At 39.5% G+C, this 24820-nt stretch overlaps 1 pseudogene; it reads right to left on the reverse strand.

Annotated features, from left to right (window-relative positions):
• Positions 1 to 11803: 11803 nt before the first annotated feature.
• Positions 11804 to 19402, reverse strand: LOC110288412 (UDP-glucuronosyltransferase 2B31-like; annotated as a pseudogene).
• Between the last annotated feature and the right edge of the window lie 5418 nt (positions 19403 to 24820).

The following is a 24820-nucleotide window of genomic DNA, read 5'->3' on the forward strand; positions in this document are numbered from 1 at the left end:
ATGGGATGGATCCCTGGATACGGCAGTCTCTAGATGGTTTATCCTTTTGTCTCAGCTCCAAACTTTGTCTCTGTAACTCCTTTTTTTCTTTTTTTTAAAACAAAGTTTCATTCACTATGTGTCCCCAAATTCCCTAAAAATTCAATATGCAAGAACCCAATCAATGCATTGTGTCTGTACCCTATGGCTATATAGTCACAATTTAGTCACACTTAAGAATGATGCTACCGGAGTGGAGCACAGCTTCTGCTCCAATCCAATTGCGCGGAACCTGAGACTGCATTAGTTAGGGAAGCAGAAACCGGCCTGAGTAGGACCACAGGCCTCATCCGGCCGGATCAGCGCCGGGGTAGCGGGAGTGCAGAGTTGCCTGACACCCGCCAGCTACCCACGACCCCCGCCGCAGAATTTTGGGACTGCTGGTGAGTGGAACACAGCTTCTGCTCCAATCCAATTGCGCGGGACCTGAGACTGCATTAGTTAGGGAAGCAGAAACCGGCCTGAGTAGGGCCACAGGCCTCATCCGGCCGATTCAGCGCCGGGGTAGCGGGAGCGCAGGGTTGCCTGACACCCGCCAGCTACCCACGACCCCCGCCACAGGATTTTGGGACTGCTGGTGAGTGGAACACAGCTTCTGCTCCAGTCCAATCACGCGGGACCTGAGACTGCTCTGGTTGGGGAGAGAGAAATCCGGCCTACATAGGGCCACAACCCTCTTCCGGTCAGAAAAGCACTGGGGCAGCTGGGGCGCAGGGTCGGCTGACACTCACCAGCTACCCACAACACCTGCCACAGGATCTTAAGACTTCTGGAGAGTGGAACACAGCTTCTGCTCCAATCCAATTGCACGCGGAACCAGAGACTGCATTAGTTAGGGAAGCAGAAAACCAGCCTGAGTAGGACCACAGGCCTCTTCCGGCTGGACCAGCACCGGGGTACCGTCAGCTACCCACAACCCCCGTCGCAGGATTTAGAGACTGCTGGTGAGTGGAACACAGCTTCTGCTCCAATCTTTAAACAGTGACAACGACAACAACTAACCCCAGAGATTACCAGATGGCGAAAGGTAAACGTAATAATCTTACTAACAGAAACCAAGACCACTCACCATCATCAGAACCCAGCACCCCCACTTCGCCCAGTCCAGGGCACCCCAACACACCGGAAAAGCTAGACACGGATTTAAAAGCATATCTTCTGATGATGATAGAGGACTTCAAGAAGGACTTTAATAACTCACTTAAAGAAATACAGGAGAACACTGCTAAAAAGGCAGAAGACAATAAAGAGGAAGCACAAAAATCCCTTAAAGAATTGCAGGAGAACACTGCTAAAGAGTTACAAATCCTTAAAGAAAAACAGGATAACATAATCAAACAGGTAGAAGTCCTTACAGAAAAACAGGAAAACACATCCAAACAGATGATGGAAATGAACAAAACCATACTAGACCTAAAAAGGGAAGTAGACACAATAAAGAAAACCCAAAATGAGGCAACACTGGAGATAGAAACCCTAGGAAAGAAATCTGGAACCATAGATACGTGCATCAGCAACAGAATACAAGAGATGGAAGAGAGAATCTCAGGTGCAGAAGATTCCATAGAGAACATCGGTACAACAATCAAGGAAAATGTAAAATGCAAAAAGATCCTAACTCAAAACATCCAAGAAATACAGGACACAATGAGAAGACCAAACCTACGGATAATAGGAGTGGATGAGAATGAAGATTTTCAACTCAAAGGACCAGCAAACATCTTCAACAAAATTATAGAAGAAAACTTCCCAAATCTAAAGAAAGAGATGCCCATGAACATACAAGAAGCCTACAGAACTCCAAATAGACTGGACCAGAAAAGAAATACCTCCCGACACATTATAATCAGAACAACAAATGCTCTAAATAAAGATAGAATACTAAAAGCAGTAAGAGAAAAAGGCCAAGTAACATATAAAGGCAAGCATATCAGAATTACACCAGATTTTTCACCAGAGACTATGAAAGCCAGAAGATCCTGGACGGATGTTATACAGACACTAAAAGAACACAAATTCCAGCCCAGGCTACTATACCCAGCCAAACTCTCAATTAACATAGATGGAGAAACCAAAGTATTCCACGACAAAACCAAATTCACACATTATCTCTCCACGAATCCAGCCCTTCAAAGGATAATAACAGAAAAAAACCAATACAAGGACAGGAACCATGCCCTAGAAACAACAAGAAGGTAATCCCTCAACAAACCTAAAAGAAGACAGCCACAAGAACAAAATGCCAACTTTAACAACAAAAATAACAGGAAACAACAATTACTTTTCCTTAATATCTCTTACTATCAATGGACTCAACTCCCCGATAAAAAGACATAGACTAACAAACTGGCTACACAAACAAGACCCAACATTTTGCTGCTTACAGGAAACTCATCTCAGAGAAAAGGATAGACACTACCTCAGAATGAAAGGCTGGAAAACAATTTTCCAAGCAAATGGCATGAAGAAACAAGCTGGAGTAGCCATTCTAATATCTGATAAGATTGACTTCCAACCCAAAGTCATTAAAAAAGACAGGGAGGGACACTTCATACTCATCAAAGGTAAAATCCTCCAAGAGGAACTATCAATCCTGAATATCTATGCTCCAAATACAAAGGCAGCCACATTCATTAAAGAAACTTTAGTAAATCTCAAAGCACACATTGCACCTCATACAATAATAGTGGGAGACTTCAACACACCACTTTCACCAATGGACAGATCATGGAAACAGAAACTAAACAGGGACACAGTGAAACTAAGAGAAATTATGAATCAAATGGATCTGGCAGATATCTACAGAACATTCTATCCTAAAACAAAAGGATATACCTTCTTCTCAGCACCTCATGGTACCTTCTCCAAAATTGACCACATAATTGGTCACAAAGCAGGCCTCAACAGATATAAAAATATTGAAATTGTCCCATGCATCCTATCAGATCACCATGGACTAAGGCTGATCTTAAATAACAAAATAAATAATAGAAAGCCAACCTTCACATGGAAACTGAACAACACTCTTCTCAATGATACCTTGGTCAAGGAAGGAATAAAGAAAGAAATTAAGGACTTTTTAGAGTTCAATGAAAATGAAGCCACAACATACCCAAACTTATGGGACGCAATGAAAGCATTTCTAAGAGGAAAACTCATAGCTCTGAGTGCCTCCAAAAGGAAACTAGAGAGAGCACACATTAGCAGCTTGACAACACAGCTAAAAGCACTAGAACAAAAGGAAGCAAATTCACTCAAGAGGAGTAGACGGCAGGAAATAATCAAACTCAGGGGTGAAATCAACCAAGTGGAAACAAGAAAAACTATTCAAAGAATCAACCAATCAAGGAGCTGATTCTTTGAGAAAATCAACAAGATAGATAAACCCTTAGCCAGACTCACTAGAGGGCACAGGGAAAGCATCCTAATTAACAAAATCAGAAATGAAAAAGGAGACATAACAACAGATCCTGAAGACATCCAAAACAACATCAGATCCTTCTACCAAAGGCTATACTCAACAAAACTGGAGAACCTGGATGAAATGGAGAAGTTCCTAGACAGATACCAGGTACCAAAGTTGAATCAAGATCAGGTTAATGATCTAAACAGCCCTATATCCCCCAAAGAAATAGAAGCAGTCATTAATAGTCTCCCAACTAAAAAAAGCCCAGGACCAGATGGGTTTAGTGCAGAGTTCTATCAGACCTTCAAAGAAGATCTAATCCCAGTTCTTCACAAACTATTCCACAAAATAGAAACAGAAGGTACTCTACCCAACTCATTCTATGAAGCCACAATTACTCTGATACCTAAACCACAAAAAGACCCAACAAAGATAGAAAACTTCAGACCAATATCCCTTATGAATATTGATGCAAAAATCCTCAATAAAGTTCTTGCTAACCGAATCCAAGAACACATCAAAACAATCATCCATCCTGACCAAGTAGGTTTCATCCCAGGGATGCAGGGATGGTTCAATATACGGAAATCCATCAACGTAATCCAGTATATAAACAAACTCAAAGACAAAAACCACATGGTCATCTCGTTAGATGCGGAAAAAGCACTTGACAAGATCCAACACCCATTCATGATAAAAGTCTTGGAAAGATCAGGAATTCAAGGCCCATACCTAAACATGATATAAGCAATCTACAGCAAACCAGTAGCCAACATCAAAGTAAATGGTCAGAAGGTTGAAGCAATCCCTCTAAAATCAGGGACTAGACAAGGCTGTCCACTTTCTCCATACCTATTCAACATTGTACTTGAAGTCCTAGCCATAGCAATTCGACAACAAAAGGAGATCAAAGGGATACAAATTGGAAAAGATGAAGTCAAAATATCACTTTTTGCAGATGATATGATAGTATATATAAGTGACCCTAAAAATTCCACCAGAGAACTCCTAAGCCTGATAAACAGCTTCGGTGAAGTAGCTGGATATAAAATTAACTCAAACAAATCAATGGCCTTTCTCTACACAAAGAATAAACAGGCTGAGAAAGAAATTAGGGAAACAACACCCTTCTCAATAGTCACAAATAATATAAAATATCTTGGCGTGACTCTAACTAAGGAAGTGAAAGATCTGTATAATAAAAACTTCAAGTCTCTGAAGAAAGAAATTCTAGAAGATCTCAGAAGATGGAAAGATCTCCCATGCTCATGGATTGGCAGGATCAACATTGTAAAAATGGCTATCTTGCCAAAAGCAATCTACAGATTCAATGCAATCCCCATCAAAATTCCAAATCAATTCTTCAACGAATTAGAAAGTGCAATCTGCAAATTCATCTGGAATAACAAAAAACCTAGGATAGCAAAAACTCTTCTCAAGGATAAAAGAACCTCTGGTGGAATCACCATGCCGGACCTAAAGCTCTACTACAGAGCAATTGTGATAAAAACTGCATGGTACTGGTATAGTGACAGACAAATAGACCAATGGAATAGAATTGAAGACCCAGAAATGAACCCACACACCTACGGTCACTTGATCTTCGACAAGGGAGCTAAAAACATCCAGTGGAAGAAAGACAGCATTTTCAACAAATGGTGCTGGCACAACTGGTTGTTAACATGTAGAAGAATGCGAATCGATCCATTCCTATCTCCTTGTACTAAGGTCAAGTCTAAGTGGATCAAGGAACTTCACATAAAACCAGAGACACTGAAACTTATAGAGGAGAAAGTGGGGAAAAGCCTTGAAGATATGGGCACAGGGGAAAAATTCCTGAATAGAACAGTAATGGCTTGTGCTGTAAGATCGAGAATTGACAAGTGGGACCTCATGAAACTACAAAGCTTCTGCAAGGCTAAAGACACCATCAATAAGACAAAAAAACCACCAACAGATTGGGAAAGGATCTTCACCTATCCTAAATCAGACAAGGGACTAATATCCAATATATATAAAGAACTCAAGAAGGTGGACTCCAGAAAGTCAAATAACCCCATTAAAAAATGGGGCTCAGAACTGAACAAAGAATTCTCACCTGAGGAATACCGAATGGCAGAGAAGCACCTGAAAAAATGTTCAACATCCTTAATCATCAGGGAAATGCAAATCAAAACAACCCTGAGATTCCACCTCACACCAGTCAGAATGGCTAAGATCAAAAATTCAGGTGACAGCAGATGCTGGCGAGGATGTGGAGAAAGAGGAACACTCCTCCATTGTTGGTGGGATTGCAAGCTTGTACAACCACTCTGGAAATCAGTCTGGCGGTTCCTCAGAAAATTGGACATAGTACTACTGGAGGATCCAGCAATACCTCTCCTGGGCATATATCCAGAAGATGTCCCAACCGGTAAAAAGGACACATGTTCCACTATGTTCATAGCAGCCCTATTTATAATAGCCAGAAGCTGGAAAGAACCCAGATGTCCCTCAACAGAGGAATGGATACAGAAATTATGGTACATTTACACAATGGAGTACTACTCAGCTATTAAAAAGAATGAATTTATGAAATTCCTAGCCAAATGGATGGACTTGGAGGGCATCATCTTGAGTGAAGTAACACAATCACAAAAGAACTCACACAATATGTATTCATTGATAAGTGGATATTAGCCCAAAACTTAGGATACCCAAGATATAAGATACAATTTGCTAAACGCATGAAACTCAAGAAGAATGAAGACCAAAGTGTGGACACTGTGTACCTTCTTAGAATTGGGAACAAAACACCCAGGGAAGGAGTTACAGAGACAAAGTTCGTAGCTGTGATGAAAGGATGGACCATTTAGAGACTGCTGTATCCAGGGATCCGTCCCATAATCAGCTTCTAAACGCTGACACCATTGCATACACTAGCAAGATTTTGCTGAAAGGACCCAAATATAGCTGTCTCTTGTGAGACGATGCCGGGGCCTAGCAAACACAGGAGTGGATGTTCACAGTCAGCTATTGGATGTATCACAGGGCTCCCAATGGAGAAGCTAGAGAAAGTACCCAAGGAGCTAAAGGGATCTGCAACCCTATTGTTGGAACAACATGATGTACTAACCAGAACCCCGGAGCTCTTGTCTCTAGCTGCATATGTATCGAAAGATGGCCTAGTCGGCCATCAATGGAAAGAGAGGCCCATTGGACTTGCAAACTTTATATGCCCCAATATAGGGGAATGCCAGGGCCAAAAGAATGGGAATGGGTGGGTAGGGAAGTGGGGGGCGCTATGGGGGGACTTTTGGGATAGCATTGGAAATGTAATTGAGGAAAATATGTAATAAAAATATTAAAAATCAAAAAAAAAAAAGAATGATGCTACCAGAAGAAAAGATTTTTGAATAGGAAAGCAATGAGGAAGCCCAGCAAGCTGAGAATACTGAATCCAACTGTCATGACCCCAACTTATTCATAGACTAGAACATACATGAGCAAAGAAACTTCATTGCCTTTTATCCCTAAAATGTAGACATTAAGGTACATCATTCATACTGTAGTCTTTTGTTGCCAAAGTTCAAGGGAAGCTAGCATAACTTGATAGGAGGATTGTTAAATATTTGATCTCATGTCTCAATATTCCCATAGATAGATTTCTAGTAAAGCTTCTGAGGGTACTAATCCATTACAAGGTTCATTAGCCGTTGCATTAAAAACACAGTAAAACATGGAAATTGTGAGAATTCAGATGTTATATTTATTGAAATTAATAATACATTGGATACATTTATTTATATTAAATATGGAATGGATGTTCTAAACAGGCTTAAAATGAATATATCAGATTCCTGGTCCACATAAGCATTGCAAATGGGACTACAATATATTATATGATATAAAGTCTTTGAGTTTGCTTTTAGGTGGTGGGGCCAGCTCTCTCATGCTCAAGCCCTCCATGCTGGCTTATCTGCTACCCCCTTCACCAAGGCCAGCTCTACTGTGTTACCCAGACAAGGGGCAGGGCCAGCTCTTCCACTCTCATGAACCCAGGGCCAGCTCTCCCAACTAATATAGGTAATGAGGAGTGAGAAAGGCATTATTCCCATACCCACACCACCTCCCAGGAGATGAATGGCAGAGCCAGCTCTCCTGCCCGCTCACCCTCAGGGCTGACTCATCTCTGTCCCTGCCATACTCCTAGGCAATTTGTGAGCAGCACAGTTTTCATATCAGTCCAAGTAGATACAGGCATTTGTCCTATTTACATGTATTCTTGATTTAATAGCCATCCACTTCTCATTTTTACAATCTACTGCTTCTTCTCACACATATATCCTTGAGCATCGAGGAAGGATTTGAGAAAGACATTCTGTTTAGGGCTAAATGCTCTGATGTCTCTCTCTCTCTGCATTTTGCCCAGGTGTTGGGCTTTATGTTAATTATCATCTTCTGAAAGATGAAACTTCTGTAATAAATATTATTTCTTCAGCTTCTATTTTGTGGACTAGTTTAGGACATAATAGTATTAGTTTTCTATTGAAAGCCAGGAAGAATTCAGCTCCTAACCTATCTAACCTTAGATCTCTCTGTTTGGGAGAGGTTTCGTTACTGCTCCTATCTCCTTACATGCCCTAAGTCTATTTAAATTGCTTATTTTCTCTTGATTGAACTTTCATATGTCATATATATTATGATATTCATTCATTTCTTTGAGGACTTTCAGTTTGTTGCAATACATTTTTAAAGTATATCCTTCAAATTTTGAGAATTTTCTTGGTGACTGTTCTATCTATTCCAGAGCTAAAATTTATAAATTTGGATCCTTTTCCTTTTGCTTAATATAGCAAAGTGTTTGTTTGAGGGGAAGAAAACATGATGAATCAGAAAGATCTGACAGAATGAGTAAGATATAGGATATGTCCAATTCTCACTGGAATGACAGTTACCAGCTATGAACAGGTATAAATTAATTAATGTGTGTGGCTCCAGGTAGAGAGCTCAACAGATAGATAGTATAACAGGATGGCTGCTCTAGGCAGAGAGCTTAACAAGTAAAAAATACCTGCTTCCTATAGGCAGATATTAGTGAAGGTTTGAATTAATTGCTTTAAAGATGGTATAAAGATATATTGCTCTAGTAAGCCTTAGAAGACACTCAAATTCTGTGTAACATGGGCTCCACAGGAATTTTGGGTTTAAATCCTGGTTTGACTAGCTGCCTGCTTATAAGCAGGTATAGATAGAAGTGTGACTCAATTGTTTTAAAGATGGTATAATAATGTCTGCAAGATAACTAACTCATATTCTCTAACATGAGCTACACAGGAATTTTGGGTTATTATCCTGCATGACAAAATAGAAAAAGCCTAAGAATAGGCACATATAGTATTTTAGTTTACTTCATTTGTTTTGGATTGTTTTAATTTTCAATATAGGTTTGATTTTGAGTTTTGTGGTTGTATAACTCCTCTGAGAGAGAGGTCAATATAAAGGTTTTTCTGGTTACTGGCTCAAGGATATGCTGATTTGAGAGAAAAGTTTTGTCTTGTGTTTTTAGAAATGGTGATTAGTGTCTATACAACTTCCAGGGTAACATGGAACAGATTTGATGACGGGAGACCCCCGAAGGACTAGATTCCAGAGAATCAAACAAAAAAAATTATCTTGATGATACTAAAATTTTGTTTTGAGATTTATATATTACAGAATATACAGCCTTGGTGAGTCTCATTTTCAGACATGCTGAACTGACCTGCTTGAACTCCTGATGTCTTGGATTTTCAGCTGGATCCAGTCAGGACAGAGACATCAGAGACTAAAACAATCAGTGTGGCCTTCTTAAGGCCAACCAACTCAACCATTTTCCCTACCCTTTCCCCCTCATCCCTTTCAAAAATATCTCAACGCCCATATTTAGCTTGAAGAAGTAATGAAGAATAGTTGTCCCAGTTCCCTGGGCTTTGGGACTGGAGGTGATTATTCTAAGGTTGTCTTTATGGGGAATTTAGAAATGGACATAATTGGAATAGGGAGGAAATAGCTAGAATTGATTGTGTAGCCATAATCTCATTTGGTAGAAATCTTTACAATAGTTACTAAGTTGACGTCACATTTTCTTATTTTGGTACAGAATTTATTTTGATGTAGAATCAAGGTTTCATTGGCATAAATTTCTTCTATCGATACAGAAATTTTAGAATTGCAAGGCTTGGAACCAGTCACCCTATAGCTGTTATTATAAACTGATCTGAGATGTTTAAAGCTTGTGAGTTAAGTGCCAAATAGCAAATTCATGGTTCTAAGATTTTGTTAGGGTGTTTTCAGATATTTTAATAAGAAATAGCTTAGGGTAGTTATAAGACAACAGTCCAGATTATTTTACATAGATAGTTGGTTTTCAAAAACATCAGAAAAGCACAGAATGTGACATTTAATGTTATTTATTCACTTGTTGTTGAGACATATCTACTCCTACAACTCTCCATTCGTGGATTCAAAGAAGCAGCTGAGCATCTATACCTCCAGGGGAGTTGGTACATTGTGGCTAGGTGGCCTCTGGGCAGAGATTGCCTATCTCCTGCAGACCTATACTGTCCTCGAGAGGACACAAGTTACAGGTTATGACAGCTTAGTTCTGCCAAGACAGAATTGGCTAGTCCTTAAAACTCCTGTTTTCAAGGTCTGTCAGAAAGAATGTCCTGGTCCAGAAGGCTGAAGACTGATGCTCCAACTTCCTGACTTACTGGGGCTGTATAGGTAGGCAGCTCTCTCTACAACTTGTCTCAGTTTTGGAAGCTGTGCTAGGTTTCCTATATTTTCAAATAATGTTGATAACTCTCAGATTTCTGATGGGGTTGAAATACTAATTATAGTCTCATAGCCAACCCAGGCTATTTAGCATTGAAAGAACGTATTTGAGAAGATATTTTTTTCAGATACTTTACAGGCTAAACCAGGACATAACATATATGGAATTATAAGCCTTTTTAAAGTTAGGGTAGATAACAGAGTATCCTATTTAATTGTCAAAGATGATGGACTGGATGTTAGGTCTGTTTGTATTTCAATATTCTGCTTTCTCAGGGGGGAATGGAAGGAGGAATAAGTTTCAAACTCAGGTGACTTCTTGTGAACCTTCGAATGAATAAATGAACCGATCACTGGGTGAGTAAGTGGGACTTCTGGGTTGGATTCAGGAAAAGAGGGAGCAGGAGAGAGAGAGGGACTTTTGGACCTACCCAAGAGTACCTATGTGTTGGACAGTTTAAGCATAAGTACTCCATTGAAGATAGCCCTCTCTGTGGCACTGCCATATTTTGGGAAGCTTTGATAAGGATAGCTGGCGCCTGTAATATACTGAGTACCACTTCCCAGACCTTCATGAGTTTCAACCTCATCACTGGAATGTTCCAGTGATTGGACAAACTGAGGAAGATGCCTTTGCTAGTGTTATCCTCTTTGGAACCAACAATAGCAGCTCCATTTCTTGGATCTTTTGAGCCAAGAACATGCATTCCCGCTGAGTCCAGATTGGCAGGTGGACGATGAGTCTTGTACATGGCGGAAACTGGATCTAGTTGTGAGGAGACCCAGACCCTGGTTTGAGAGTACTTTTCCTGAGAGGGAGCCTTCCAGCACGTGGGCAAAGCTGTCAATCAAGGCAAGGTCTTCAAACGAACACATCTTGCCAGTTGCCTAGCTGCCTGTACCTACTCTTCAAGGGAGATGGGGGTCATTAAAGGAAACTGAACATTGAAAAAAATGATGTTTATGTGTGTGCGTGTGAGTGAGTTTGTGTGTGTGTGTGTGTGTGTGTTTGGACAAGCCCTCTTAATCACTCAGGCATTTTGCCAACCGTAATTATAATTTTATCTTCTAATGAATTATTAAAGTCACAGCATAAATGTAAAGAGCTTAGGTAAAGCATATTTTGTTTTGTAAAAAGGGACACATATACCACACATATATACACATCCTGCAATTGTTCATGAACAGCTTATTTTGTGTCTTTATTCTGTGTTATCAAAACATAAATTGAAACCTTACATCTGTTCCCAAAGGCTAATTATGAAAAGGAGGGAATATCATTGTTCTTTATAAAGGGTTGAATGGAAATGGAATTACTATGTCCTTTTGTTTAGCAAGAGAAGAAAATTCCCAGCATCAAATTATACTAAACTAACTTCTCATGCAATAAGTCATGGTGTAGATTGCAGTCTTAATTGACAGTTAAAGCTTTTTTACAATGTGTATTTATGTTTACTGTTGTTGTTTTCACCATCAGACTAAAGATCAGAGGAAAGCTAGTATTACCTTTGAGAGAACCTTCCTTGACTAGTAGTAATTTCACTAAAGCACAGTACTCACTCAGTCATTAGTGACTGTCTTCAGTGCAGTGTGCAAATCTGTACTGGACATTGTGAGAAAGTCCAGTCTCACAGCTGCTCCTTTGGTCCTCAATCGAACAATGTTATCAAATTGGTCTCCAAACAAAGGAATGCCAACCACAGGAATCCCATGGTAGATCGCCTCATAGATGCCATTGGTGCCACCATGAGTTATAAAAGCTCTGGTTTTAGGATGACCTAGGAGGAGCAGGAATGAAGTTAAAGTAGTATTAACCATAAGTCTGAGAAATAAAACGAGTGGCAGAGGATAAAGGGAAGACTTGGTAAAATGTGCCCCAGATAACATTATGATAACCAAGTGACACTACTGTTCCTATGAGAACATAAGGCAAGTTCACAGAGCTTCAAGTGAAGTCCACATAGTGGGGGAGGAAAGTGAAAGTAGAAAGATTTTTTTTCTAAAGATTTATTTTATTTATACGAGTACACTGTAGTTGTTTCCAGACACACCAGAAGAGGGCCTCAGATACCTTTACAGATGGTTGTGAGCTACCATTTGGTTGTTGGGAATTGAATTCAGAACTTTTGGAAGATCAGTCAGTGCTCTTAACCACTGAGCCATCTCTCCAGCCCCTCGAAGGCTTTTTTTTTTTTTTTTTTTTTTTTTTTTTTTTGCAATGGACAAAATAGGCAGAGCTCCCCCAAGTGGAGAAAACATGGGGTGCAAGCTCAGGCTGTGGTTCAGGAGACTATGCTCTCCTAAAGAAACAGTGAAGTCACTGTCCCAGATGGCTTTGACCAAGCAGTAGGGTTTGTGTGCTCATAGTAAAGCAATGAGAGTGAGCACATTTTGTCACATGAGAGAATGTCTCTCTATGTGGAGGTTTGGCGTAAATGTAGTAACTGAAGAGTCAATTATGGAAGAATGCCATTTTCCTTGGCATTCAAAACTTCTGTACAGTAGGAGAAAGGGTAGATGTTATAGACATAGGAGTAGAGAGACATAAAGAAGTGACAAGTATATCTGAAAAGTAATTATAGCAGAAATCAAAATGTTTTCTTTCCATCTTGAATGTCATATTAATATGAATATTGAATGTCATGTAAATAAGAAGAGTCATATCAATTCTTTACTCATTTTTATCAGGACTATATCACATTTGTCATAAATGCTTTAGTGCTGCCTTTTACCTTCCTGACAGGCCACTCCTCATATTGCAGTTGTGACCTGATGCTTACCTAGAAGGTCATTCTGGGGGATCCATCTGTACAGACGAGTGTTGGAGCCCAAGGTTTCTGGCTTCTTGCCTTCAAATCTCCACAGAACCTGTTAAGGAGAAGCTAGCCTCTTATTCCCTTGGGCAAATGTCAAGTTATTCATGCTAGAATTCATAAGACATGAATCAAGACACAGTGGAGAGAAAAGCCCCTTGTGCAGGAGCCAGGACTGAGATTGATTGATAGGAACCATAAGGAACTACTACAGCAAGGATGCAAATACTATTTACACTTCTGCATGATTCAACCCCATTTTTGAAATATACATATTTTCTCTTTTCTCTTTTTGAAAAGACACTTTAGTCCAATATTCTGATTATGGTTTGCCTTTCCCAAATCCCTCTCTAGATCCTGCTCCCCTCCTGTTCCATTCAAATCCACATCCTTTCTCTCTCTGCTTTCCTTAGAAAAATAACAGTCATCTATAATAATAATAATAATAATAATAGAATAATAAGCAAATGACAATAGCACAAATCCCATTTTAATATAAGGAGTTGTTTTTATTAATGTAGAAGTTAGGAATTTGTGTGTATATGTATGTATATGTTCATAGGTATGGGAAATGTGCTGCCAGCAGGTCAAGTTCAATTTCACACAGCAGGCATCTGCATGAAGATCTAGAAGAGCATATGACCATCTCAGTGAGGCTGTATCACTGATGCATCACTGTAACTCACCTTCTGTGGAATCTGGGCAAGGCCTGCTGCAATCACATTGGCCCTTTTTTCTGTTATGCTACCCACCATGGACCCCAGGGAAAACACCACAACACCATGTTCTCCAGATGACTGGACAAAGTCTTCTATGTCCTGTTAATGAAATATCACACCATCACAAAGAGCAGCAGCACCAAACATCCTGCATAGAAACAACCCCTACATCAAAAGAAACATCCCACAGGCTTTCAGAAATGTTCAGAATAGTGTCACACCCATGTATAAGATGTACACTTGTAACCAATTGTACACATGTCACAGTTCTCATAGCCATAAGATTGCCTTGGGTTATTTTCATCCTGAAAGGCAAGAGTTTTAGAAATTAAATCCAAAGTTGTTTCTCTTCCTCCTTGTTATTTTGGCTACCAAACATGTACTATCTTTCTATAATTTAAACCAGTACATGTAGTTTACATAAAAATTCTTATTTTCTTTCTTTCTTGTTTGCCGTCTCAGTTTGTTTAGTGCCCTGCTATTAAGGTCATGCCATGTAACTCTATATGCTAGGTTTTAAAGGTTTGGATATTTCTTTGTATTCGTGTATACACACACACACACACACACACATGTATGTGTATTTATATTTACATGTATGTAATTGAGCAATATGTAAGTATATGTATATGGACACAAATATGTAAATATATACACACATATACACACATATACAGTTATGTACATTATTTATTAACATTTCTAGTGATACCTAGGTTGCTTTCCTCTTCCATTGCTACTGTTCTAATGTTGGGTAGAAATAGCATAATTAAGGCAACTTATGAAAGAAAGTTTGTAATTGGAGGCTTGCTTCCAGTTTTAGGGGTTTAACCTAATACTTTATTGTTGGTTAGTACCATGGCAGGCAGGCAGGAAGGCAGGCAATGTCACTGTAATAAAAGCTCAGATCTCAACCTAATTCATATGTTGCAGATAGAGAAAAAGAGACCAGGCATGGCTTAGGATTTTGAAACCTCAAAGTCCATCTCCAGTGACACATTTTCTTCAACAAAGCCACACCTCCTAATCCTTCTTAAGTAGTTCACCCAAGCATTCAAATCTGAGCCTATGGGGGCCCTTCTCATGCAAACCTGCCCCCCTCCCTTGAAGAAGTGTGATGTTCTGATTACTCTTGCATTAGTGTCTCATTGAGATCCTTTATTCAGTTCCTGTACATGCGTGCTCAGGAATGGAATTTATGGACTGAAAATTGATATCTAATTTTCTTAAGAATGTCATTTTCTCACATACGTAATAAGCTCATAAAATTTGTTTTCATTTTTTTGGAGTATTATCAAATCAAGTTAAATAGTATATTCACCCACTTAAAATTTTTCAGTTTTTTTTTTGTTTTGTTTTTTTGCTTTTTTGCTTTTTTGTTTGTTTGTTTGTTTGTTTGTTTTTTGAGACAGGGTTTCTCTGTGTAGCTCTGGCTGTCCTGGAACTCACTTTGTAGACCAGGCTGGCCTTGAACTCAGAAGTCTGCCTGCCTCTGCCTCCGATTAAAGGCGTGTGCCACCACCAGTTCTTTATTTTGGGACTGCATCGTGATTATCTTTTAGCTATTCTTAAATACACAGTCAATTTTAAAGTGTGCATTTTTTGCATGGTTGATATACTTTGTCAAATATATATTGTTTGAACTGCACAGAAGTATTTGAATATCTAATAATATGAAGCAGTTGGTTTAGAGGAAAACCAATTCACATTACAAAGAACAAAAACAATCAAGTTATTGACTGGGGCCTAAAACTTGTTTCTGTAATCTCAATCCACTCTTCATTAATCCTAAATATCCCCTGGCTTCTCTCCCACATCCTTCTGTTTCCTTTCAACAGCACTGGGCATGTTGGTCCAGCTCTCCCTACTGACCTCAGCCTCAGCACACCCTTCATGCCCTCACTCTGCACCTCCCTCCTCCTCCTCCTGTTGGCATTGCCATTCCCTTACCGTAAAGATGGAGTCTCCTGTAAACACTGCTGGCCTGCACAGAACTTAGGAATCATCCCCGTGATTTTCAAGTTTTAGTAACCCTATATACTGGAATATAAAACAGGCTTGTCATCTTTTGCGCAACATCATCTGATGTTGCTGTTATTGCCGAACTAAGAGGGTTTCCAGAGACCTCTCTTACTAGAGTAGAAAAAAGTTTCACTTCCCTTGCATCATGAAGTGTTATGATAGTTAAAATTGCAACACATTACTCTATACCGTCAGGGTGCATATAAAATTCAGATATTACCTAAGAGCAGGTTTTAGAGACCATGGAGATATTGAGCTTTCTTAAATAAGCAAAACTATGTACCCTCTCTTGCTCCATATCTTGACTCCTCTTTTACTGCCAGGAAATTTGACCTTCCCTCACTGTTAATCTTACACAGTTTGTTTATTGTTCACAGTGACACTTGAAGGTAGAACACTTGGTGCTCCTGGATGAGCCTGTGCACACTGTGTTTCCCTGTGTACTCTCTGTGTGCTTACCCTTGGGGTCGACCTGTCGCTTCCTGTATGGTCTGCTTGAATCACGGATATTTCCTCTGTGTTGACCAGTAGTCTAACAGCCCCTTTCCTCAGATATCCACAGGGTCCATAAAAGACATGCAGACTCTTGTGATGGAACAGAGTCAGGCCTTTCTGCTGGCTGTCGTCTTTACCTAAATTCCTGTGATGTTCTGAGTGTGACATACAGACTCTGAAGGAATAAAATATAATTATTCATGTTGCAAATGCAAGGAACCAGAAGGAAGAAAATGGGAATATATTTACCTTAGGCAGGGGCTTGGCAGTGGAGGTCGCCAACAAAATCAAAATTTGGTAAGATAGGATGAGGAAATTCCAAATCCCAGTAGGTCCTAATGAGCCATGTCTGCCTTTGCCATAGTCTCTGAGAGTGTTGTTGGTCTTCCTGAAGAGAAATCAGCAGATGTGACAAATGTCAGGTGAACATGACTATTCCAGGTAGCCTTCTGGAAGCACATTTGATAAGGTAGCCAAGACATTTACAAGTGTGTGGCTTTGGTAAATGTGTGTGAGTGTTTATGTGTGTGTGTGTTGAAAAGTTTGTAATATGTAATACATAAAAGTTATTGTGGGAGTTACTGTGAGAAGATACCATCTTGGTAATTCATGATCACTAAATATCAAAATATGCCATTGAAATACAATCACATGTCATTATCTAGGAATCCTAACTCAGGGAAACATCTTTGCCTTTAACTCTACATGTAATTTGTCCTATGTAGCAGCTGGAAACTTGATGTGTGCTCCTATAAATGAACTGAGAGTTTTGTGGTGTAACACATCACAGGAGACCTGAATGCTAGATCCTCTTCCTCCTCACTTCAACTGCAGAGATGGAAGGTGTGTGCACCCCAGCCCAGTGCAAACCTTTAAGGGAATTGTGTTTTAGCATTTCAGTGAGACAGGGTCTTATTATATAATTCTGACTGACCTCAAAGAAAACTTGGATTGTGTCTGAGTTCTTTGATATCGCTCTTGATTCATGACTGAATGTGTAATATTGTTATATATAAATGTGTTTACTGATAATAAGGATACATGTCTTAAAATATGGCTAGAGACATGTAGGTTCAATAAGCATATGTTAAAACACTAAGTAATATCCAATATGTCTATACTTCAAGATTCTGTGTTTGAAACACAATTTCAACCGACTCCAATAAATCAATTAGATTCTCCATGTTTTGCGTTCACATATTTTCTATGTATAGAGCAGAGATAGCATATTCACAGATATGTGGAAATTTAGTATGTTAAAGTGGAAGATCTTTCAAATCATAAATGAGAAAATTTACATAAAAAGTCCTCAATGCTTTGTACACACCTCATGATCACTCTGAGGTTGTTTAAAGCCACTGTTTTAAGGGCTTGTGCAATGGATTAGAAGGTAAAGGTGTTTACCATGCAAGCTTAATGAATTGAGTTCAATCCTCAAAGCTTAACACCTGAATTGATCCTGAGAATCCACATAAGAGGTGGAAGTAACAACTCTTCAGTCTTACTTCCATATATGCAACACAGAGCACCATCCTCCCACACATTACTCTAGTGTTCATGTGCATACTTGTGACAATTGATAGCAACAGCAGTAAAAATAATGGTGATGGTGATGGTGATGATGATGACACCAGCCAGGTAAGACTGCTGTTGGAAAACATGAGGGGAAATATTGTGTGCATAGATTATTTCTTAGGTAAGTTCTCAAAGCTTTGTTTTGTGGGCATGTGTGTTGTGGTAAATCTCTCCAACCCAGATAAGCCCTCGCAATGAAAACACAACTCAGTTGATATGAATCCATGCTGTGTGCCTAGATTAGGCAGATCTACCTCTATATTACCATCTTCCACATCATGAGATCCCTTAGAACTTGCAGTTTCTTCAGGACATGTGCTTCTGCTCTACTTTTCTTTTCCCTCCTCTTCTGCAATCTCTTTCCCATTTTCTCCTTCTAATCTCTCCCCATCTTCAGCTCCACCTTCCTTTTTATCTGCCCCATCATCAGCTCTCCTTTATTTTACAAATTAAGGTGGGAAGCAGGTTTACAGGAAAGGACCTGAGTGCTGACTCATTCCTTGTTCACAGGAGACTTCTTCACAGGCCACTCGAGGAGAACCGAATTAACATCAAATATAATTAGTCCCAGGGCTATACGCAACACTTGTGCCTTTAGGAAGTGTCTGGTACAAGTCATAGATAAGGCTTTGCAACTGACATTGTGACATAAGCTTTGCTGCAATGCTTTGAATTTGGCAGGTAATTTCACAGGGTTGCCACCATTTTATTTAAGAAAGACAAATCCTCTGCTGTCATCCTGCTCTGTCAAGGTCAGCTTCAATGACAGCAAATTGAGAACGCACCAATGTCAACAGAACAGAGTACCTACCTAATACTTCAGTGTAAAGCTGATTCCACTTCTTGTCATTAAACGTTTGGAACCAAAAGTCAAAACACAGCACATAGATGATATTTCTCAACCTCTCCATGAAAGTCATCCTGCCACTCAGTTCTGACATGGCAGCAGGCACATAGGAAGGAGGCAGTGGGAGTCCCTCACTGTACTTCTCATAAATGGAGCCAGGAAAGAAGCGAAGACTGTACACAAGGGGGATCTTGAGGATCTCAGCCAACAGATCACCACAGGGTATGAAGGGATCTGCCAGGATCACATCAAACCTTGAAATTTGTAGCTTTGTCATGAGTTCTTTGTTAAAAACTACATCTTTACAGAGACTCTCAAAAAAATCTGAATCTATCCAAGCCATTTCTTGCAACATTAAAAAATATCCCCAAAGTGACTGCTTTGGCAGCTTGTAAATGCTCTTACTGTTGGAGTTCATGAAAAGATTCTCTACATCAGCCCTGGAATATGATGCAGGATATGTCTCAAACTCAATAGCAGATGCATTGTCAATCTCATAAGATACAGAAGCTGAAGGTCTCAGTACAGCCACTTCATGACCCTTCTTCACAAGCTCATTTAGAATTATCTTTAAGTTGAGCCAATGGCTGAACTCCACTGGCCAAACCAGTACCTTCTCACCAGTCCCAGGACAAAAGAAGATGCTCAGCTGCATCAGGAGCAGGGCTGCTATCATTTTCACAGGCATCTTGGTTAACTTCAGAGCTTCCTCTCAAAGGGTGATCTCTCAGGTCTTGAAGAAATAGAAAGAGTATTATTCAATTAGTTAAAGTATAACTTGTACCTTTCAAAAAATGGACATGGAATAGTCATAGCCCCTGGGTGGCCAGTACCAAAACCAGATGTGAATGTGGACAATGACCCATTGTTCTCGGTGACCTTGGATGTGTCATGTACTTAATAACAGTAGAAAATAGGATCCCCCCTCTTTCTGTGATTCTCAGTCTCTGTCTCCTCCTAATGTAGGTTTCTTGATAAAGAACCTGAAATAAAGACATAACTGTATAGTTACATTTTTTAAAGATTTTAGTTCATTGTTCTGTAATATGAATATTAGCAACAACAATCATTTACCATACTATTTAATGATTTTAAGTAAATGGCTCAGTGGTCAATAGTATAATCTCAGAATTACACACATTGCAATTATAGTTGGAACAGATTGTATCCTAGATAGGAACCCTATTCTTTTATCCTTTCCATTGGATACAACTCTTCCCTAATGTGAATCTGCTTCCTGTAACCAGTCAGCCTGGCAGGAGTGAAGAGATAAGGAGATAGTGTTTCCCTCCTTGGCTGTCAGACTATTGAAATAATTTTCCCAGCGACCTTTTGCTGGGAGAAGAAATGTTTGCTCTCTAGGTGCACCCAGAAGAGGAATTTGTGTCTGGGAGGGCCAGTTAAAGATAGGGGAGACATTTCTGGAGACTAAGAGATAAGGCAATGGTAGGCAAGATCCCATGCCATTCCTGGATGGCAGAGCTATGCATATGTCTTGTTAGAATCCCAAAGCAGGAGTTGGAAGGGGTGACTGGTTCCTTTTGTCTCTCTTCCTGAAATGATCACATTGAATAAGTCATCGTCTTCTGCATTTCACAATTAATTAGGCTCTTTTGATAGGCTTATTAAGGTAGATGAGTGTGTGTGTGTGTGTGTGTGTGTGTGTGAGGGGGGTGGAGTGGAGTTGAGTGGGGAGGGTGTGTTTCTGTGTGTGTGAAACCTGGCTTGTTGGGGCACATAGAATGTTACCTCTAAGTTATGTAACACCCTTGTTTTCTTATTCTGAACTTTTCCTGTAACCGGTATAAAATGGGTGTTACTTTGTGACTAGATTTGGTGTTTATAAGGTTTTAAAGTACTGTCGTGTTATCATAGGTAGCCATATTTGTTTTATGTCTCTGTTAAATCCTATTATATAACATAGAAAGACCACACTCATTTCTAATTATTGATTTTAGCTCTGTTCCCAACATTTGGCTATTACTGATTGTTTTAAATTAATATTCATGTACCATATTTTGTCATGGTACATGAATTTGTCTACGGTTTGAGCTCAGCCTTTCCTGAATCCACAGATCTCTTACAGACATCACCAAGAACTTAATCCCTTCTTTTTATTATTCCCTCATTTAGAAAAAGTATCAGTAATAGAAACCAGGGCATCCCGTTGCTTATGCTCCCCAGCGGGGTCCTACACAGCACCAAGCAAACCAGGAGCTCCTCTGAGGGCTCAGCATCAGAGTGCAAAGTTGAGATAGCTTAGAGAGGGAAAGAAGAAGATGGGTTTAGGCATCACCAAGTTCTTGGGCGAAACCAAGTTTACCTTGAAGTGTGTTCTCAGGGAGCGCCAAAGTGGGAAATTCACGGAGCAAGATGACAGAATTCCTTTGGAATTGGCAGCAAACACACCAGGAGTTAGTTACTTGGTCCTGTCCTAAGCAGCTTGATCCTGAAAGTGGGAGCTCAACATGGAGCCCTGGAGCTCAGCCAGCAGAAAGCATGGGTGGAGACTTCTTGGATGCTTGTCTTTGTGAGATTTCTCAGGCTCCAGGAGGAGGCCTGGGGAAACAGAATCTGTCCTGCCTGCTGCTTGTCTGTCTGCTTTCCCTTCCCTGTAAGAGTTTCATGTGAATCTGCTTTCACTTCTTTTGATGTTTAACTACCTGAGCCCAGTGCTCTGGATCCTTACAATCTGAGGAAGTGGCAGACTGTTTCCACTGTTTCCAGGCAGCTGCATGGGTTGTCATTCCACACACAGTGTAGCACTATCCTGATGTCCCACCCTTCGTCTCTGTTACTTCTCTCTTGATTATACCCAGGTAAGAGGAGGAAGCCTCATCTCATCGTGGTTTACAATTGTTTTGAGCTGAGCTTGAATACTATTTAGAGTCATAACTGACTTCGAACATACTTCCGCATGTGTATTGACTACCTTTAGCTCTGTCATGAAAATTGTCCACTCAGACAGTCTATCCATATTTGATGGCTGAGTAAATTTTGGTGGGAATTGAGGTTTTTGATACACAGTCACATCATGTGTTCCTTAGCTCCCTTCCATATTATGTAGCTATGGCCTTTCCTTGTGCAATGCTTGAGTACATCTTTTGGGGGACATGTGATGTAGACATGGCAGTCAGCTTCTTGGGTTGCCTTTTCAGTACTTGCAATGGTGTATTTTGGTGCTGAGAAGCTTTAATTTTTATGAGCTCAGTGTAGGAAAGATTTTATATCTTCTTCTGCTTCTGCAGTCAAACAAAATATAATTTTCATATTCAAAAACATACATATGTGTACACCTTTGTTATCATCTTATGTTTATAATTCTCATGTTTCCTTCAAAACATGAACATTTGTATATGTAGGAGGTAGAGGTCCTCAGCAATTTTTTTCAATTCATTCAACTGATTGTGTTTTTAGTCTTTCATTTATTCATAGTTCTATTAAGATATAGTAATAATTGACATATTCATAATTACTATTTCGAAATCCCAGTTTTGTGATTCAGTTAACTGTTTCCTTATGGCATGCTATGAGAGATTGCTGACTTTTGGAGAAGTTGCCTTGATAGTTTGAGTTTGTAATTTTTGTGCTGTGCTCTTGACATCTGGTCTTATGATGTTTGTGCAGTTTCTTGGTATAGATGTTTTATGATCCTTTTGATGAGTGGAAACTCAGGTGTTGACTTTCTGGTGTCCCAGTTGGACTAGTTGTAGTCCAGATGAACCATGTTTGATTCCCATCTTGGGGTTACTCTGTATTTTAGGGTTCATAGTTTGAACTGTGCACTGGATATCAAATTTTCTTTGAAACTTTGTATTAAAACCAAGCAGTCAGAGATGCAGTAGGTAGGATGCATTGTAAGAACCTGCTCTTACTTACCAGGACATAGGTACCTGATGTGACCGATGAGACATAAATCTTAACCAGATCTGAGTGGAAGGGACTCAGGAAGACTTTGGCTGAAATTTGAGCACTCAGACTTTTTATACTTTTATCAGAAATAGTATATAATGTTGACTACTACGTTAACTATAACAGCAGTTGTCAGGACACAATGACATTTGCAAGCTATACAGGCTAGAGAAGATTAATGTCCAAAGACAAATGTATCCTGTCCAGTTTATATGTTTCACTGACTTCTAAGAAATACAGAGAAATACAAGGAGGCCTGAATTCTTCACTGCCTGAGTGAGGGTCTTAGTTTCTTAGGAACTGGAAGGCACAGTAACCCAGGAGCCCTGGATTCTGACATGTAAATCTGTGAAGGATGCCTCTCAAGGCAGGTAGACAGGGCAACTCCATGATGTGTGTGACAGACTATGAGAAGGGGAAAGGAACTGATGATTAATTTCTCTGAATCATGATTGGGAGGCAGGTTCTCTAAAGGGCCACAGAGGAAGAAACAGTGGTTATCCTGGTTTTGGCTAAGAATGGCAGTGAGTTGTACAGGGTAGAAATGGTACTGGAAGAGTTGCTAGGAAGTAGGAGGATCAGGTCTGAGAATATACTGTGATCTTCTTAATGTATCAGGGCTGGGCTAGGTAGTCTACGTGGATCCAAGCCAAATGTGTTGTCTATCCTGTTTTCCAAAATAGTTTTTATAATTATGTATACTATATAATATGATAAGTATTGATTGAATTATATGTGTAATTATTATATAGTAACAGACATTTGATGATTATATGTAATTATAGATTTTGGATTAATGACATTATATCTCTCCCATTCTCTTTGTGTATGTGGTTCCATATATGTTATGCTTATGTATAACATATTATAACATATAACTTTGAGAGTCTGTTTTGTATGTGTGTGTAGTAATGCACCTGAGTGCAGAAGGCAGAGCATGCCCAGTGTCTTACCTGCTTTCTCATACTTTGTCATATTCACTTGAGCAAGGACATATCACTGAACCTGCACTTTGCCACTTCTCTAGGCTACTACCTAAATCCTAAATTATTGCTCCATCTTTCTTCATTCTCCCCCAAGAACTTATGGTGTAGTCATCTCTAATCATGCTTTGTTTCTACACTTGTGATGTAAATTTTTTCCCAGTTCTCATTCTGGCAGAACAAGCACTCTTAATCACTAAGGCATTTTTCCAGCATTAATTATAATTTCAAAACATCTTCTAATGAAATATTAAAGTCACAGCATAAATATAAAGAGTATAGGTAAAGTATATTTTGTTTTGTAAAAAGAAACACACACATACCACACACATACACAGTCCTGCAATTGTGATCATGACTTGTTTTGAGTCTTTATTCTGTGTTATCAATACATAAATTGAAATCTTACACCTGTTCCCAAAGGCTGACTATGAGAAGGAGTAAATCTCATTATTGCTTGTAAAGGGTTTAATGGAAATAGAATTCACTTCATGAAACCAAATCTTGTCTTTAATCCTTAGTTTTATTTTATGTATATGTGGGCTTCTTTTTCTCATATCTCTGTACCAAATGAATGCAGTGCCAACAGACGTCAGATGAAGGTGTAAGATCCCACAGTAACACTTGAATTACTGCAGGTCCTGAGTCATAGCCATATGGGGATCAGAATGGAATATTGGTTCTCTAGAAGAAGAGGTAGCTAGTAACTTCTGAGTTATTTCCCCAGCCACAATTTCAATCTTGGTAGGTCCATTGAGGAAGAGGTCATTCATAAGCCAGTATACAACCTGTTTTTACTTTGCCCACCCCACAACTTATGATGTAGTCATTCAAAAGCAAGCTTGGTTTCTACAATTATGATGTAAACTTGATCTCAGTCCTCTTTCTGGAGGAGAAGGTGCTCTCAAACCCTCAGCCATCTTACAAGCTCCAATTATTATGTAAACAAATCTTATAGAAATATTAAAGTCATAGCATAGACATAGAGTATAGGAAAATTATATTGTTTTGTAAAAATGGACACACACTGCACACACAGACACCTTCCAAATGTGCAAGAACTACTTTTTTTTTTTAGAGCTCATTTTTTTTTAATTTTTAATATTTTTATTACATATTTTCCTCAATTACATTTCCAATGCTATCCCAAAAGTCCCCCATAGCGCCCCCCACTTCCCTACCCACCCATTCCCATTCTTTTGGCCCTGGCA

Source organism: Mus caroli, unplaced genomic scaffold, assembly GCF_978045245.1.
Source record: "Mus caroli unplaced genomic scaffold, Mus_caroli_1 scaffold_4, whole genome shotgun sequence".
In the NCBI taxonomy this organism is placed as follows: Eukaryota; Metazoa; Chordata; class Mammalia; order Rodentia; family Muridae; genus Mus; species Mus caroli.